Below are 16,334 nucleotides of genomic sequence, written 5' to 3' on the forward strand. Positions count from 1 at the left end.
GCTTTAGGAAACAAATAATATATTCTTTCCTACCTTAGCCAAATCAACGGATCTCTCTCATTAATGCAAATTTTCTTTAGGAAACAAAGAATAGATTCTTTCCTACCTTAGCCAAATCAACGGATCTCTTCCATTAATGCAATTTGCTTTAGCAAACAAATAATAGATTCTTTCCTACCTTAGCCAAATCAACGGATCTCTCCCCGGTTCGCTGGGCGCGTTTCGGTGGGTGGGCGTGGGGGTGGGGGTCATTTGATGGAAAAAAACCGGTTGAAAATAAGCCGGTTGAAAATAAACCGGTTGAAAGTGGGGGGGGGCTATTCAACCAATTTGTCCATTAGGAGTAGAGATAGAGCAATCAAACATAACACAAAGCAAGACGCGACAATATGTTGTGCTAGGGGTGACCTAACGTAGAGATAGGTGATACCGGCGATGGGGGGAAACAACCGGGAAAGTATCCCCGGTGTTTCGCGTTTTCGGACAGATGAACCAGAGGGAAAAGTTGCATGTTTTCTATGCCAGGGATGTGTGGCGGATGAACGGGCTACGTATCCGGATTCGTCTCATCGTTCTGAGCAACTTTCATGTACAAAGTTTTTCCATCCAAGCTACGGTTTATTTTATATTAATTTTTAAAGTTTTAAATCATTTTCTAAATTATTATTACTAAATTAATTTGAAATCAACATTACTACATCAGCATGATCTCAGCATGACATCAGCAATCAACAGAGGTGTTTACCGGGTCAAACTAACATGTGGGGTCCGCATGTCATTGACTGTACATGCTAATGAGAGTTTAATTAAGTTAACTAGTGATTATATTAGTCTAATTAGGATTAATTAAGTTAATTAATTAATATTTTAATTATTTTAAGTTATTTATATATTTTTAAAATAATTTTTAATTTTTTTTGTAATCGTTCTGGGTGCTGGGCCCCATTTGTCATTGGGCCAGGGGGTTTAGCGGGCGCCGGGTGCAGCAGGGAAACTTGCGCGGGCGGGTAGGAGGGGCGATCAGGGGCGCGACCCTAGGCCCACAGCGGGGAGGAGCGACGAGCGAGGGGGGCGTGGTCGTGGTAGACGAGGCGGCGCGAGGGCGGCTGCAGCACAGGCGGGCGGCGGGGCGCCGGCGAGGCAGCACGACAGTGGCGGGGTGGCTGGGCGTGTGCAGCTGCGACGGAGGAGGAGCAACAGCAGGAGCAAGCCAGCAATAGCAGCAGAGATGCGTCGGGCAGCAGCGGCGAGCAGCGCAACGATGGGCGGAGCAGTGCAGTGACGGGCGGAGCACCGCGGCCGGGCGGGCGGCCATTATGGTCGTGGCCTGCGGAGGTGGGTGCAGTTTGAGAGCGGGAGGCGGGAGGTAGACGCAGGGCTGCGCCATGATCTAGGCGCAGTGGCGCACGGGCGCACGTGTGCAGGGGCGGGGGTGGCTGTAGGCACAGTGATGCAGAGCAGCAGCATCCGGTGCTGGAATGAGGCGAGCGACGGTAGTATGAGCTCTAGCGAGCTCGGGCGACAGCGGGGAAGAGGGTCACGGGGCCGAGGTGAGCGCGAGGGACGAGCGGGCAGTGCGGGCGACAGAGACGAGGGGAGAAAGGAAGGCCGGGGGCCTCACCGCGGTTGTATGGTAAAGGGCAGCTAGGCTCGTCGAGGAGGATGGGGACGAGCAGTCCGGCAAGGTTGCGACGATGTCGGGGCGGTGACGGGCTGTGAGGTCCCTGGGTGGCGGCACGTCTAGATCAGGAGGAGAAGGGGAGGCACCGGGGAGAGTGGGGGATCGGGGGGAGTGGGTGTAGTGGGGGGCCTGAACCGCTAGGGTTCGGTCGCCCAGGGGAAAAGGTGGGTCAATGGGGCGGTTGGGCCGGCCTGGCGGCTAGAGGCCACCCGGGCCACGGCCCAGCAAGGAGGTCTTCTTTGTTTTTTTCTTTTTATTTATTTTTATTTTTCTCTTTTCTTTTGGTTTTGTTTTAGAAAAATACCAAAATGGCACCTAATTTGATGTTAACAAATATGCCACTCCCACATTAACTAGCTACCTAATCTAAAATAGTTTTGTAATAATTTATTATTAAAAGTATTAAAACAATAATTTTCGCTACTATTTTATTCATCTTATAGCATTTAAACGTTTTATAAAAGTATGGTTTCTTCACCGTAATCACCTATGCATTAACTGGCACAAACCGAACATTTTAGTTTTAATATTTGAAAGTTTTTGATGTTTTCCTCTATTTTGAATTTGAATTTGAATCAGTTTCGAAATAACGCGAGATTAGCAACAATACTCAAGGTGACGTGGCATCATTAACAGAGGTTACTGTAGCTTGATTATTCGGGCATCACATTTTGTAACCTGCTATTCTTACCTTACCTCCTTTCCTGTAGGCTTAGTATAGGTTGGTTCGTGATCCACCAATGACCCCTCACATTCTCCCTATTGCCCCCGATGGATTACCAGAAGACTCGATCAACATGATCGACGTCCAGGGCCCGACACATCACATCACACCCCTTAGTTGTACGACACTACAGGGTTACTATCGAATGCCGAAAGTGATACCTTGTATAGTAGTTCTGATGAGATCCTTGTAGTGTAGTCATTGTAGTGGTGTACGGAGGGTGATTCCTCTTGCACCACTATCCGATGACGACTCTGTCATGCAACACCCATCAAGTGTGAACCATCTAGGATGATTCCTCTTTAGTTCACCTTGACGGTTACATCAAGTGGAACCCATCGAGGGTGATTCCTCGGGATTCCCCCTTGGTGTTATGGACACACGGTTAATTTGGTTGTACCCCCAGAACCATGATAAAGACAGGTCGGCCCCGAGGGGTACCCGCGAGAGTTACTGTTTCTGCAGGACTGATGCGACAAGGGGTACTACCCTGGTTGAGGTGGACCTGAGTTCCCGACAACCCCTTGTGAGTTGGCTTGACCATGAGGGTACCCATGAGTTGATGTGAAGTCGAGTTGACCCGGAGGGTACCCGCGAGATTTCTACATGGCAGGACTGGGAATTTCAGGCCCTTGTCGTAAGTCGACGAGATGGGGGGACGGGGTCACATGATCGCCAGTCTTAGCTCGTTACCATGCGCTGCCAAGGCACTAATGAGATTGGGTATTTGATCTGAGTTGGTCATTGACCTATACGCACTAACCACCACGCGGGAACAGTTATGGGCACTCGGCGTCGTATTTATAAGCCAAAGCTCTCCAGACGTCAGCTACTAAGCGGCACGCGCCCGGGTGGTCCGCGTAAGCACCTGTCTTGTATAAGGAGGTTGCTAGGACTGATCTCGGTCCCCCATGCAATGTGTAGGACTACAAAGAACGATGGGCCCAAGACCCATGCGCGCTTAGGATGTAGATCGACGTGCTGGCCTCTCTGTTGAGCCTAGGTACGGCTACAACATGTTGATCTCCCGAGGCTGGGCATGACCCTGGAAAGTGTGTCCACTAGAGTGATTGAGCATGTTGGGTAATGTGGTGCACCCATGCAGGGAAGTTTATCTATTCGAATATCTGTGTCCATGGTAATAGGACGACTTGGAGTTGTATACCAATCTATACAACTAGAACTAGATACTGAGATGTGAAATGGATATGATGGCTTCGGGATTGCTTTCTCATAGGGAGTTGAGGAAGGACCTCTGGGCGTTAATGCTAAAACATGGTTGCTAATTATAAGATGCTATTTTGTACTCTTTTAAATGTTGTAAGATGCTTGAAGATGCTAGTCTTCGATAGGCTAGGCTTTCCCCCTCTTCTGGCATTCTGCAGTTCACTCAAAAGATATAGCCCCATTCCTTTGATACCGATGCATACTTAGCATAGTTCTAAAGTAAATCTTGCGAGTACTTTGGATGAGTACTCACGGTTGATTTTCTACTTCTTTTCCCCTATACCTGATTGCTACGTTCAAATGATGGATTCCAGGAGCCAGATGCCACCCGCAACGACTACTACTACCCCAAGGGAGCCTAATACTACATGGAGATCGCCGACGACCAGGAGTAGTTAGGAGACTCCCAGGCAGGAGGCCTTGCCTTTTCTATTGTTGTTGCTTTTGTGCTAGCCTTCTTAAGGCGACACTAAAAAAAGACACATCCGTGACATTTTGGGCCGAACGAATTTTTTCCTATCATGCTTATGACACTTCTATGATGATAATTGTGACAAAACCCGGTATCATCATAGATGTGGTGGGGTCCTACTTCTATGACAAAAAATCATGATAGAAAATGGGCTTTTCGTCCTGGGCGGGCCGGAGACGCAGCTGCATGACATTCTTTGGGCCGTCCATGACGGAAAAATCGTGGTAGAAGCAAGGGCGAGGAAAATATCGGGGGAGTTCCCGGTTATGGTGGGTGGTTGGGGGCCGAGCGATGCACATTTCTCTCACACGTACGCGCGTGTGTGCGAGGTGTTGAGCTCTACCTGAACCCGAGCGAGGTGTTGGGCTCTAACTTAACCCGAGTGATTGCACTAGCTACATTACTGATCCCGATTGATCGATCAATTGTTGTTAACTGAACCCGAGTAATTCTTCCGCTACTGCTGCTAACTGAAGCCGATCGATACTGCCTTTGGATGAACAGTGAGTGTTGTTGAGGGGTTTGGATGAACAGTTCCAAGTGGGGGTGGATGAACAGGCCCTCGTGGTGTCGCCGCTGGATGAACAGGACCCCGATCGAGCCGGTTGGGGGTGGATGAACAGGACCCCATGGAGGGCTAGTTGAACAGTAGCCTGATGAGGACATGACTACCTTGTATACGACAAAAAATATTGCATACATGTATATTTGTGAGGTGATTTCTAATGCAAACTATGCAATAATTTATTTATGTCATCCAGGACAAAAATACTTCACAAACTTTTGTGCCATATCTAATTGCAGGTGTATGGGACATTTGTACAATCCACATATGAAGATAAGGAAAAAAGAGAAGTTTAGGTGTTGTTCAAAAAGTCCTCTCACGTCACTTTTGGGCCAAGAGAAGATAGAGTCCAAGTCTCTCATGTTTTGGATTCAGATTCGGACTACACAGATATACCTGCCTCAAAATTCCAACAACGTTTTCACATGGACTCCGAATTGTGTGATTCTTATTTTGTTTGAAAGTATATTTCATGCTCTTTCCAAGACAATTGGATTCACCTTTAAATTCGTCCGGAGCGTTGAGTTATGGACGAAACAATATGACGTTGCAGCAGAATCCGAGTCAAACTTCAAGCCCAAAGGTGTTGCATCACCTCCACTTGGGCCCATGAGCCATGTACGACCTAGGGTTAATTTTAGGCTGCCTTGGGACGTCCTCCCACCTCCTTGGCCGCCACCCCTTTCTCCTATATAAGTAGATCCATCTAGTAGCTTTTTCTTGGGGATTTGTTTAGTTAAAAGTTAGCCAACGCAACTTCGTGTACTTCGTTTGTGTCCAAGGACCAGATGAAGACCGCTTCCGGATCCCCACCATTATCAATACTTCATATATATCCGCAATATTCCGATTGCTTTATCATGTTCTTGCTCATTCTTTGATTGCTTGCAGGAATAGATCTTCGTGGTCAGGCTGACCGTGCTTCCGGCGTCGTCAGTAACCTCAGGAGATTGGTTTAGCGATTGCTAAGATGCAACTTCATGCACGTTTGTAGTCGGATTGTCAAAGTCGACTCCACCAAATCGATAGTTATCATCTCATTGAAAGATCGGGACACCCTTGCCTCTTTCAAGTGGTATCAGTTTTCAGGTTGCTTGGTGAGAATTTCTAGTTTTTTCTAGATTAGATTTATTTTCTTACATATTGTCCAAAAAAGTCACAAAAAAGTTAGATCTATTCATCCTTTGTCCAAGCCAGTCTGAGCCTTTGCAATTTTCTTTTCATTGCTTGCATATTTGAATTATCGTTTGCATCGTCGTGTCGAGTTGCTGGTCTTAGTGTCTAGTTCGTTTAGAGTTTCGAGTTCTCTTCACATTAATCACGCTGCCACTGCATCATTATCCCTTCCGCTGTCCACCACCCATCCATCAATTTCCACCACGTGCTACCCACCGTTCATTGTCATAATCATAGTTGAGATCGTTCACATCTTCGCTTGATCCAATCTGCATCTTATCTAGTTTGTTTTGAAAAGAGGGAGAGAGAAAAAAAAGACAGAAAAAAACAAGGGAAATAAAGAAAAAAAGAGAAAGAAAGAGAAAAAAATGTGAGGAAAAAAAGAGAGAAGAAAAAAAACAAAATTCGGATCTATCTAGACTCAATCTCGTAGTTGAATTCGGATTGGATCTGTTTTGTGCACTGTTTAGTAAAACATGCATAACTTCCTCATACGAAGTCCATTTTGGCTCCGCGAGTACTCAAATGAAAGCTAGCTATGAGCCGCATGTAAATAGTTACAGAAGCTAGTTCAATATTTGGCACCTCAAAATCAGCTTCTAAATAGGCTTTTTAGCCCATCCGAAGTTCACGAATACAGCTTATTCCAGTTTTTCAGGCCAGTTTTAGAATTTTTTGAATCCTCATATCAACTCAGAATTGAGTGATTCCTTTTGCATTTGAAAGCTTGAGTCAATACCATTCTTGAAAAAAATTATCAAAAAATTGGCACAAACTTTTCCATAGAAAAGTTGGAGAGAAAGTTGTTGATATATCCTGCTTGGCTGTTGTTTCACATCATTATCTTTATGGCCATTGTGATCATCACTTATATTTTGTTGTCCAGAGCTACTTCATATCCTTTATTGATGCTAGTTGTGCTACGGCGTGACCTCATTAGTGTTATAGGCTCACGTCTCTAGTCCGGTCTAGCCTAGGACCAGCGTAGTACCGTCGTTGAGCATTTATTCAACATTGCATCTCTGAATTGATTATTGCTAATCTTTTGCTACCATATATAGCCAACCCAGTGATAGAGGCAGAGGTGTCCCGTCTTTCGATGAGATGATGGATATCGCTTTGGTGGAAGTCGACTTTGACGATCCGACTACGAACGTGCGAGGACGTCGCGCCTTAGCAATCGCTAAACCAACTCCGAGAGGTTATTGACCACGCCGGAGCACGATCAACCTGACCACGAGGGTCTGTTTCCTGCGAGCAAACGAAGAACAAGCAAGAAACTAAGATTGCAATCTGGATATTGCGAATATAAGATGAAAGCTTTATTGATCAAGGTGGGGTTCTGTGACGCCTTTGTCTGGTCGTTGAACACAAACGAAGTACGCGAAGTTGCAGCTATGGCGAACTTTTAATCTAAACAAAACCCAAAGTCTAAACGATGCCCTAAGGGCTGTATATATGGAGGAAGAGGGGGGAATTTCGTGGCCCTTGGTGGAGGGGTTCGAAATCAACCCTATCTCTTGTTTCCCCACACATACGGACTCTAAAAATAGCCTATACTTATGTATTTCGAAATTACATGGGCCTGGTCCCAATAATAAGGTGACGCAGCACCTAAAATAGCCTCGGGACGAAATTTATGAAGTGGCATCTTGTATATTTCGTCCAAGGCTTCATGCACCCATTATGGTGGCTTCAAAGTCCTGAAATCATCACTTGTAACTCCGTTCTTGTTCCCCTTGCGCATGCCATCATCTCCATGCTTGTTCTTGCTCCAATGTTCATCCTTCTCCAAGCTAGGCCCTTCATTTGTAAGCAAAACAAATGTATCCAATTTAGGCAGCATCATATTCTCATGAACATTAGAATCATTACCAAGAAAGAAAGTACCTGGTAATTTAGTTGGCGTGCACGAGCTCTAGTAATTGGTCCAGTATGTATAGTAGCAGGGGCTGTGGGTGTAACAATTGTATTGATGTACTCATCATCCTCCCCTTCTTGAAATGAAGTCGTCCTCGACGGAAGTTCATCTTCCTCACCCAAATAAGGCTTCAAATCTGCAATGTTAAAAGTGGGACTAACCCCAAAATCTGCAGGCAGCTCAAGTTTATATGCATTATCATTTATTTTCTCTAACACCTTAAAGGGACCATCAGCACGTGGCATTAACTTTGATTTGCGCAAATCAGGAAATCTATCCTTACGCAAATGTAACCAAACAAGATCTCCAGGTGCAAACACAACATGTTTTCTACCCTTATCTCCAGCAAGTTTATATTTAGCATTCATGCGCTCAATGTTTTCCTTAGTTAACTCATGCATTTTTAAAATCAATTCAGCACGTTGTTTAGCATCAAAATTAACCTTCTCCGAAGATGGAAGAGGCAACAAATCAATAGGTGCATGAGGTAGGAAACCATACACAACTTCAAAAGGGCACATCTTAGTAGTAGAATGCAATGAACGATTATAAGCAAATTCAATATGAGGCAAGCATTCCTCCCACATTTTCTTATTACTCTTCAAAACAGCCCTAAGCATAGTAGACAACGTTCTATTGACTACTTCAGTTTGTCCATCAATTTGGGGGTGACAAGTAGTACTAAAAAGAAGTTTAGTCCCCAACTTAGCCCATAAACATCTCCAAAAGTGGCTAAGAAATTTAGTATCACGATCTGAAACAATAGTATTTGGCACACCATGCAAGCGAATAATTTCACGAAAGAACAAATCAGCAACATTAACAGCATCATCGCTTTTATGACATGGTATAAAGTGTGCCATTTTCGAGAATCTATCCACGACAACAAATATGCTATCCCTCCCCTTCTTTGTTCGAGGTAAACCTAAAACAAAGTCCATAGATATATCCTCCCAAGGAACACTAGGTACAGGCAAAGGCATATATAAACCATGAGGATTGAGTCGTGACTTAGCTTTTTGACATGTAGTGCAGCGAGCAATAGAACGCTCAACATCCCGTCTCATCTTTGGCCAAAAGAAATGTGTAGCAAGTACGTCCTCCGTCTTCTTCACGCCAAAGTGTCCCATTAATCCTCCTCCATGCGCCTCCTGCAACAACAAAAGACAAACGGAGCTAGCTGGAATGCATAGCTTGTTAGCACGAAACACAAATCCATCATTAACAACAAACTTGTTCCACATTCTTCCTTCTTTACAATTCTGCATTACATCTTTAAAATCAGCATCATGCACATATTGATCTTTGATGGTCTCCAAACCAAATATTTTGAAGTCAAGTTGTGAAAGCATAGTATAGCGACGAGACAATGCATCAGCAATAACATTTTCTTTTCCCTTCTTGTGTTTAATGACATAAGGGAAAGTCTCAATGAATTCAACCCATTTAGCATGTCTACGATTCAGTTTAGCTTGACTTTTAGTATGTTTCAAAGATTCATGATCAGAATGTATAACAAATTCTTTGGGCCATAAATAATGTTGCCATGTTTCTAAAGTCCGAACAAGAGCATATAATTCTTTATCATAAGTAGAATAATTCAGACTAGGCCCACTCAATTTTTCATAAAAGTATGCAACAGGTTTGCCATCTTGTAATAACACACCTCCTAATCCAATTCCACTAGCATCACATTCAAGCTCAAAAGTCTTATTAAAATCAGGAAGTTGGAGTAAAGGAGCATGTGTCAACTTATCTTTCAATACCATGAAGGCTTCTTCCTGTGCAGTACCCCAAAGAAAAGGCACATCTTTCTTTGTAAGCTCATTGAGAGGTGCAGCAATGGTGCTGAAATCTCTCACAAAACGCCTATAGAATCCAGCGAGGCCAAGAAAACTCCTCACTTGTGTGACCGTTTTGGGCTGCGGCCAACTCTCAATAGCTTCAATCTTGGCTTTATCAACTTCAATTCCCTGTGGAGTAACAACATAGCCAAGAAAAGATACTCGGTTGGTGCAAAAGGTGCACTTCCCAAGGTTACCAAACAAACGTGCATCACGTAGAGCAATAAAAACAGCACGTAAATGTTCCAAATGTTCTTCCAAAGATCTACTATAAATCAATATGTCATCAAAGTAAACTACCACAAATCGTCCAATGAAAGCACGTAAAACTTCATTCATTAATCTCATGAAAGTACTAGGTGCATTAGTTAACCCAAAAGGCATGACTAACCACTCATATAATCCAAACTTAGTTTTAAATGTTGTTTTCCATTCATCTCCCAATTTCATACGAATTTGATGGTAGCCACTACGCAAATCAACTTTGGAGAATATTGTAGAGCCACTCAATTCATCAAGCATATCATCTAGCCTAGGAATAGGATGACGATAACGAATAGTAATATTATTAATGCCTCTACAATCAACACACATACGTGATGTACCATCCTTTTTCGGCACTAGAATAATAGGAACAGCACAAGGACTAAGGGATTCGCGTATATAACCTTTGTCGAGAAGCTCTTGTACTTGACGCATAATCTCCTTCGTCTCCTCGGGATTGGTACGGTATGGTGCACGGTTTGGCAGTGAAGCACCGGGAATTAAGTCAATCTGATGCTCAATCCCTTGAATAGGCGGTAATCCCGGTGGCACGTCTTGTGGAAAAACGTCAGCGAACTCCTGCAAAATGTTAGTGACAGCAGGAGGCAAAGAGGAATGCACGTCCTCGAATGAAAATAATGCCTCTTTGCACACAAAAGCATAGCAAACAGATTTGCTGAAATCTAGCTCATCAATATCAGATTTGGTGGCAAATAAACATGCACTTTTCAATTTAATTTCAGAAGCAACACTAGATGGTTTATTATTAGGCTTCATTTGTTGCTCAAATTCTTTTGCCACAATCTGATTTTCACTCTTATTCTTCTCCTGTTGTGCTTTATTAGCTCTATTAATATCATCTTTCAAAATGGAATCAGGAGTCATAGGAAGCAAAGTAATATTTTTATCCTTATGAACAAGAGTATAGTGATTGTTTCTACCATGGTGTACAGAATTTTTATCAAATTGCCATGGTCTACCAAGTAATAAGGAACATGCTTGCATAGGTACCACATCACAATCAACATAATCAGCATATGTAGAGATACTAAAATGCACACGAACAGTACGTGTTACCTTAACCTTGCCGCTGTTGTTGAACCATTGGATGTAGTAAGGATGTGGATGTGGTCTTGTGGTGAGAGAAAGCTTCTCCACCATCTCCATGCTAGCCAAGTTGTTGCAGCTCCCTCCGTCTATTATGACGCGCACAGGACGTTCCTTCACAACTCCCTTGGTATGGAACAAATTGTGCCTCTGATTTTGCTCAGCTTGTGTGACCTGCACACTCAAAACACGTTGAGCAACTAAATAGTCATACCTGTCAGCGTCTTCAGGAGCCATGTATTGCGTCTCATGATCAGAATCATCTCCACCATGTTCTTCACGTGTAATAAGAGCCAATGTCTCCTCATCATAGTCACTAGCGGACTCATATCCACCATCCGCGGTAGCAATCATCACACGCGGAGATTTGCATTCTCTCGCATAATGACCTCCTCCCTTACAACGACGACAAATAATATCACTTGTGTGCCCTGTTGATGCTATGGAAGAAGAAGAATGCTGTGTAGGCCCCGCAGGTGCGCTCTTGGCAGATAATGGTGGTTGTGCCTGTTTTCTTGTATCACGGCTGGAGGTGGCACCTGATGGAGGTGCTGGTGCAGTTGAAGTAGAAGATGCACGTGGTGTCCATGATGAAGGTCGGCCTGCAGAAAAGTTAGTTCGCCCCAATGCTTGTCGATCCTGCACTTCACGTTCAGCTTTACAAGCAAGATGGAATAAACGAGTGATATTAGTATACTCCTTATAGTCTAGAATGGTCTGAATCTCTCTATTTAATCCACCCAGAAAACGTGCAAGCATAGCTTCATTCTCCTCAACAATACCACATCTAATCATGCCAGTTTGTAATTCCTGATAATATTCTTCTACAGAATTTTTTTCCTTGTCTTAAACGCTGCAATTTTTGAAGCAATTCACGTTGATAATATGGTGGAACCCAACGCGTACGCATAGCAGTTTTCAAAGCAGCCCAAGTAGTTGGAATAGGATATAATCTACAATGTTCAGACCACCATACACATGCAAAACTAGTGAAAGCACAAACAGCAGCAGCAACTCGTCTCTCCTCAGGATATTGTAAACATGTAAATCGTTGTTCAGTTTCTAACTCCCAAGTAAGATATATATCAGGAACATATCTACCCTCAAATGGTGGAATATTCAATTTCAGTTTAGGAATATGGACATCATCTCGTACCTGAGGTGGTGGTGCAGGCCTACCATTACGAATATATACCTGAGGTCGACCTGCTGGTGGTGGTGCAGGTGGCTGCACGTAGTGCTGATTTTGATCAACCTCATCCTCATAATCTCCCACATAATCATCCTCCTCCGCATCAGCAGCAGGAGCCACAGAAGTATCAACAGCAGCACCAACAGTTTGGCCAAACGCAAGAGGAACACGGCTCGCTCGGCGAAGGTCTATTTCGCGACGTGGAGGTAGTCGTTGTTGTTGTTGTTGGAGAGGTGCGTTAGGTGCAGCGGGTGGTGGTGGTGGAAGACGCGTGAGCAATTCATTAAACTTGTTATCGAGCTTTGTTTCGAACGTCTTCTCAAGGCCAGTGATCTTCTCCATGGCCTCTTCAAAATTGTTCAGCACATCTTGCACCTGTTCAGTCATCATTTGCTGAAACTTATCATGAAGCTCCTTGTTCGATAAATTCTCCCAGTCAATCTCGTCGGCTTGTGATCCTGGCATGGTTAGCAGCAATAGAAACACACAAGAATATGATCCTACAGACTACGAACAAGTGGTGATGGTGGGTGTCACAAATCCGTCAAGCAAAACTCAAATTCTTACCAGTTCTTACCCAGCAACAGGCGGTGATCGGCAACCGTTGTAGTCAAAACTCTCAAAGCTTGGATAGAGCGATTACCAGGGAGAGTCAAACGCACGACATAGATGTATGTGGAGCTGGGAAGGCTTATAATATGGTAGCAAAAAGGTTCAGCAATAATCAATTCAGAGATGCAAAGTTGAATAAACGCTCAACGACGGTACTATGCTGGTCCTAGGCTAGACTGTGCTAGAGACGCGAGCCTAGAACACCAACAAAATCACGGCGCGGCACGTAAACAAGGGAAAAGCACACTCTGAATTTTTTTTTTTCGCTCTTTTTTTGCGCTCCTTTTTTTTGCGCTGCTTTTTTTTGCGAAAAATCACTATAATGGCGAGTGTCTCAAAACTCTTCCTAGGTCAAACTGACAGGATGGGCACGAAATTTTTTTTTCGACCAAATTTTTTTTTTCGACTGCCCGGACCCAAAAACTGGAAACGGGTCAAAAAAAACTTCCTATAATGGCACCTGTCTCAAAACACTCAGAAACACCTAAAAATAGGATAGCCATAAATTTTTTCGAAAAATGTGTTTTCGAAAAATTTTGGGCCTAAACGGAGCGTGGCTACCCAACTCTTTTTTTTTCCGAAACCTACTCCGGCAAGGAAACACGAATCGGAAACTAGATGGATCTCGAAAACAACCCTAATAAGCAAGGAACTCGGATTGGTGGTGGATATATGGTGGTGGTATATGGCAGCGGTGGTGGTAGCGGTGGTAGTATATGGATATGGATCGGTGGTGGTATATGGACACGGATTGGTGGTGGTATATGGATACGGATTCGGAGCGGTGGTGGTAGATGGCAGGGGCGATGATGATGGTGCGGCGGTGGCGTGACAACTTATGACCAGAACTCGAAACTCTAAAAGACTAGACTCTAAGACCAGCAACTAGACCGACGATGCAACCGCAAATTCAACAAAGCAAAACCCTAAAAAGATTATGCAAAGGCTCAGATTGGTTCGGATATGATGAACTAACCCTAATTTTTTTTTGTGGCTTTTTCGTGGACTGTAGGTATGAAGAACAGACTCGATCTAAACTACGAAAAACTGTAAAATCTCACCGAGCAACCTGGAAATCTGATACCACTTGATAGAGGCGGAGGTGTCCCGTCTTTCGATGAGATGATGGATATCGCTTTGGTGGAAGTCGACTTTGACGATCCGACTACGAACGTGCGAGGACGTCGCGCCTTAGCAATCGCTAAACCAACTCCGAGAGGTTATTGACCACGCCGGAGCACGATCAACCTGACCACGAGGGTCTGTTTCCTGCGAGCAAACGAAGAACAAGCAAGAAACTGAGATTGCAATCTGGATATTGCGAATATAAGATGAAAGCTTTATTGATCAAGGTGGGGTTCTGTGACGCCTTTGTCTGGTCGTTGAACACAAACGAAGTACGCGAAGTTGCAGCTATGGCGAACTTTTAATCTAAACAAAACCCAAAGTCTAAACGATGCCCTAAGGGCTGTATGGAGGAAGAGGGGGAGAATTTCGTGGCCCTTGGTGGAGGGGTCCGAAATCAACCCTATCTCTTGTTTCCCCACACATACGGACTCTAAAAATAGCCTATACTTATGTATTTCGAAATTACATGGGCCTGGCCCAATAATAAGGTGACGCAGCACCTAAAATAGCCTCGGGACGAAATTTATGAAGTGGCGTCTTGTATATTTCGTCCAAGGCTTCATGCACCCATTATGGTGGCTTCAAAGTCCTGAAATCATCACTTGTAACTCCGTTCTTGTTTCCCTTGCGCATGCCATCATCTCCATGCTTGTTCTTGCTCCAATGTTCATCCTTCTCCAAGCTAGGCCCTTCATTTGTAAGCAAAACAAATGTATCCAATTTAGGCAGCATCATATTCTCATGAACATTAGAATCATTACCAAGAAACGAAAGTACCTGGTAATTTAGTTGGCGTGCACGAGCTCTAGTAATTGGTCCAGTATGTATAGCAGCAGGGACTGTGGGTGTAACAATTGTATTGATGTCCTCATCAAATCAACACACATACGTGATGTACCATCCTTTTTCGGCACTAGAATAATAGGAACAGCACAAGGACTAAGGGATTCGCGTATATAACCTTTGTCGAGAAGCTCTTGTACTTGACGCATAATCTCCTTCGTCTCCTCTGGATTGGTACGGTATGGTGCACGGTTTGGCAGTGAAGCACCGGGAATTAAGTCAATCTGATGCTCAATCCCTCGAATAGGCGGTAATCCCGGTGGCACGTCTTGTGGAAAAACGTCAGCGAACTCCTGCAAAATGTTAGTGACAGCTGGAGGCAAAGAGGAAGGCACGTCCTCGAATGAAAATAATGCCTCTTTGCACACAAAAGCATAGCAAACAGATTTGCTGAAATCTAGCTCATCAATATCAGATTTGGTGGCAAATAAACATGCACTTTTCAATTTAATTTCAGAAGCAACACTAGATGGTTTATTATTAGGCTTCATTTGTTGCTCAAATTCTTTTGCCACAATCTGATTTTCACTCTTATTCTTCTCCTGTTGTGCTTTATTAGCTCTATTAATATCATCTTTCAAAATGGAATCAGGAGTCATAGGAAGCAAAGTAATATTTTTATCCTTATGAACAAGAGTATAGTGATTGTTTCTACCATGGTGTACAGAATTTTTATCAAATTGCCATGGTCTACCAAGTAATAAGGAACATGCTTGCATAGGTACCACATCACAATCAACATAATCAGCATATGTAGAGATACTAAAATGCACACGAACAGTACGTGTTACCTTAACCTTGCCGCTGTTGTTGAACCATTGGATGTAGTAAGGATGTGGATGTGGTCTTGTGGTGAGAGAAAGCTTCTCCACCATCTCCATGCTAGCCAAGTTGTTGCAGCTCCCTCCGTCTATTATGACGCGCACAGGACGTTCCTTCACAACTCCCTTGGTATGGAACAAATTGTGCCTCTGATTTTGCTCAGCTTGTGTGACCTGCACACTCAAAACACGTTGAGCAACTAAATAGTCATACCTGTCAGCGTCTTCAGGAGCCATGTATTGCGTCTCATGATCAGAATCATCTCCACCATGTTCTTCACGTGTAATAAGAGCCAATGTCTCCTCATCATAGTCACTAGCGGACTCATATCCACCATCCGCGGTAGCAATCATCACACGCGGAGATTTGCATTCTCTCGCATAATGACCTCCTCCCTTACAACGACGACAAATAATATCACTTGTGTGCCCTGTTGATGCTATGGAAGAAGAAGAATGCTGTGTAGGCCCCGCAGGTGCGCTCTTGGCAGATAATGGTGGTTGTGCCTGTTTTCTTGTATCACGGCTGGAGGTGGCACCTGATGGAGGTGCTGGTGCAGTTGAAGTAGAAGATGCACGTGGTGTCCATGATGAAGGTCGGCCTGCAGAAAAGTTAGTTCGCCCCAATGCTTGTCGATCCTGCACTTCACGTTCAGCTTTACAAGCAAGATGGAATAAACGAGTGATATTAGTATACTCCTTATAGTCTAGAATGGTCTGAATCTCTCTATTTAATCCACCCAGAAAACGCGCAAGC

The sequence above is a fragment of the Triticum aestivum genome, chromosome 2A (assembly GCF_018294505.1).
Source record: "Triticum aestivum cultivar Chinese Spring chromosome 2A, IWGSC CS RefSeq v2.1, whole genome shotgun sequence".
Classification (NCBI taxonomy): domain Eukaryota; kingdom Viridiplantae; phylum Streptophyta; class Magnoliopsida; order Poales; family Poaceae; genus Triticum; species Triticum aestivum.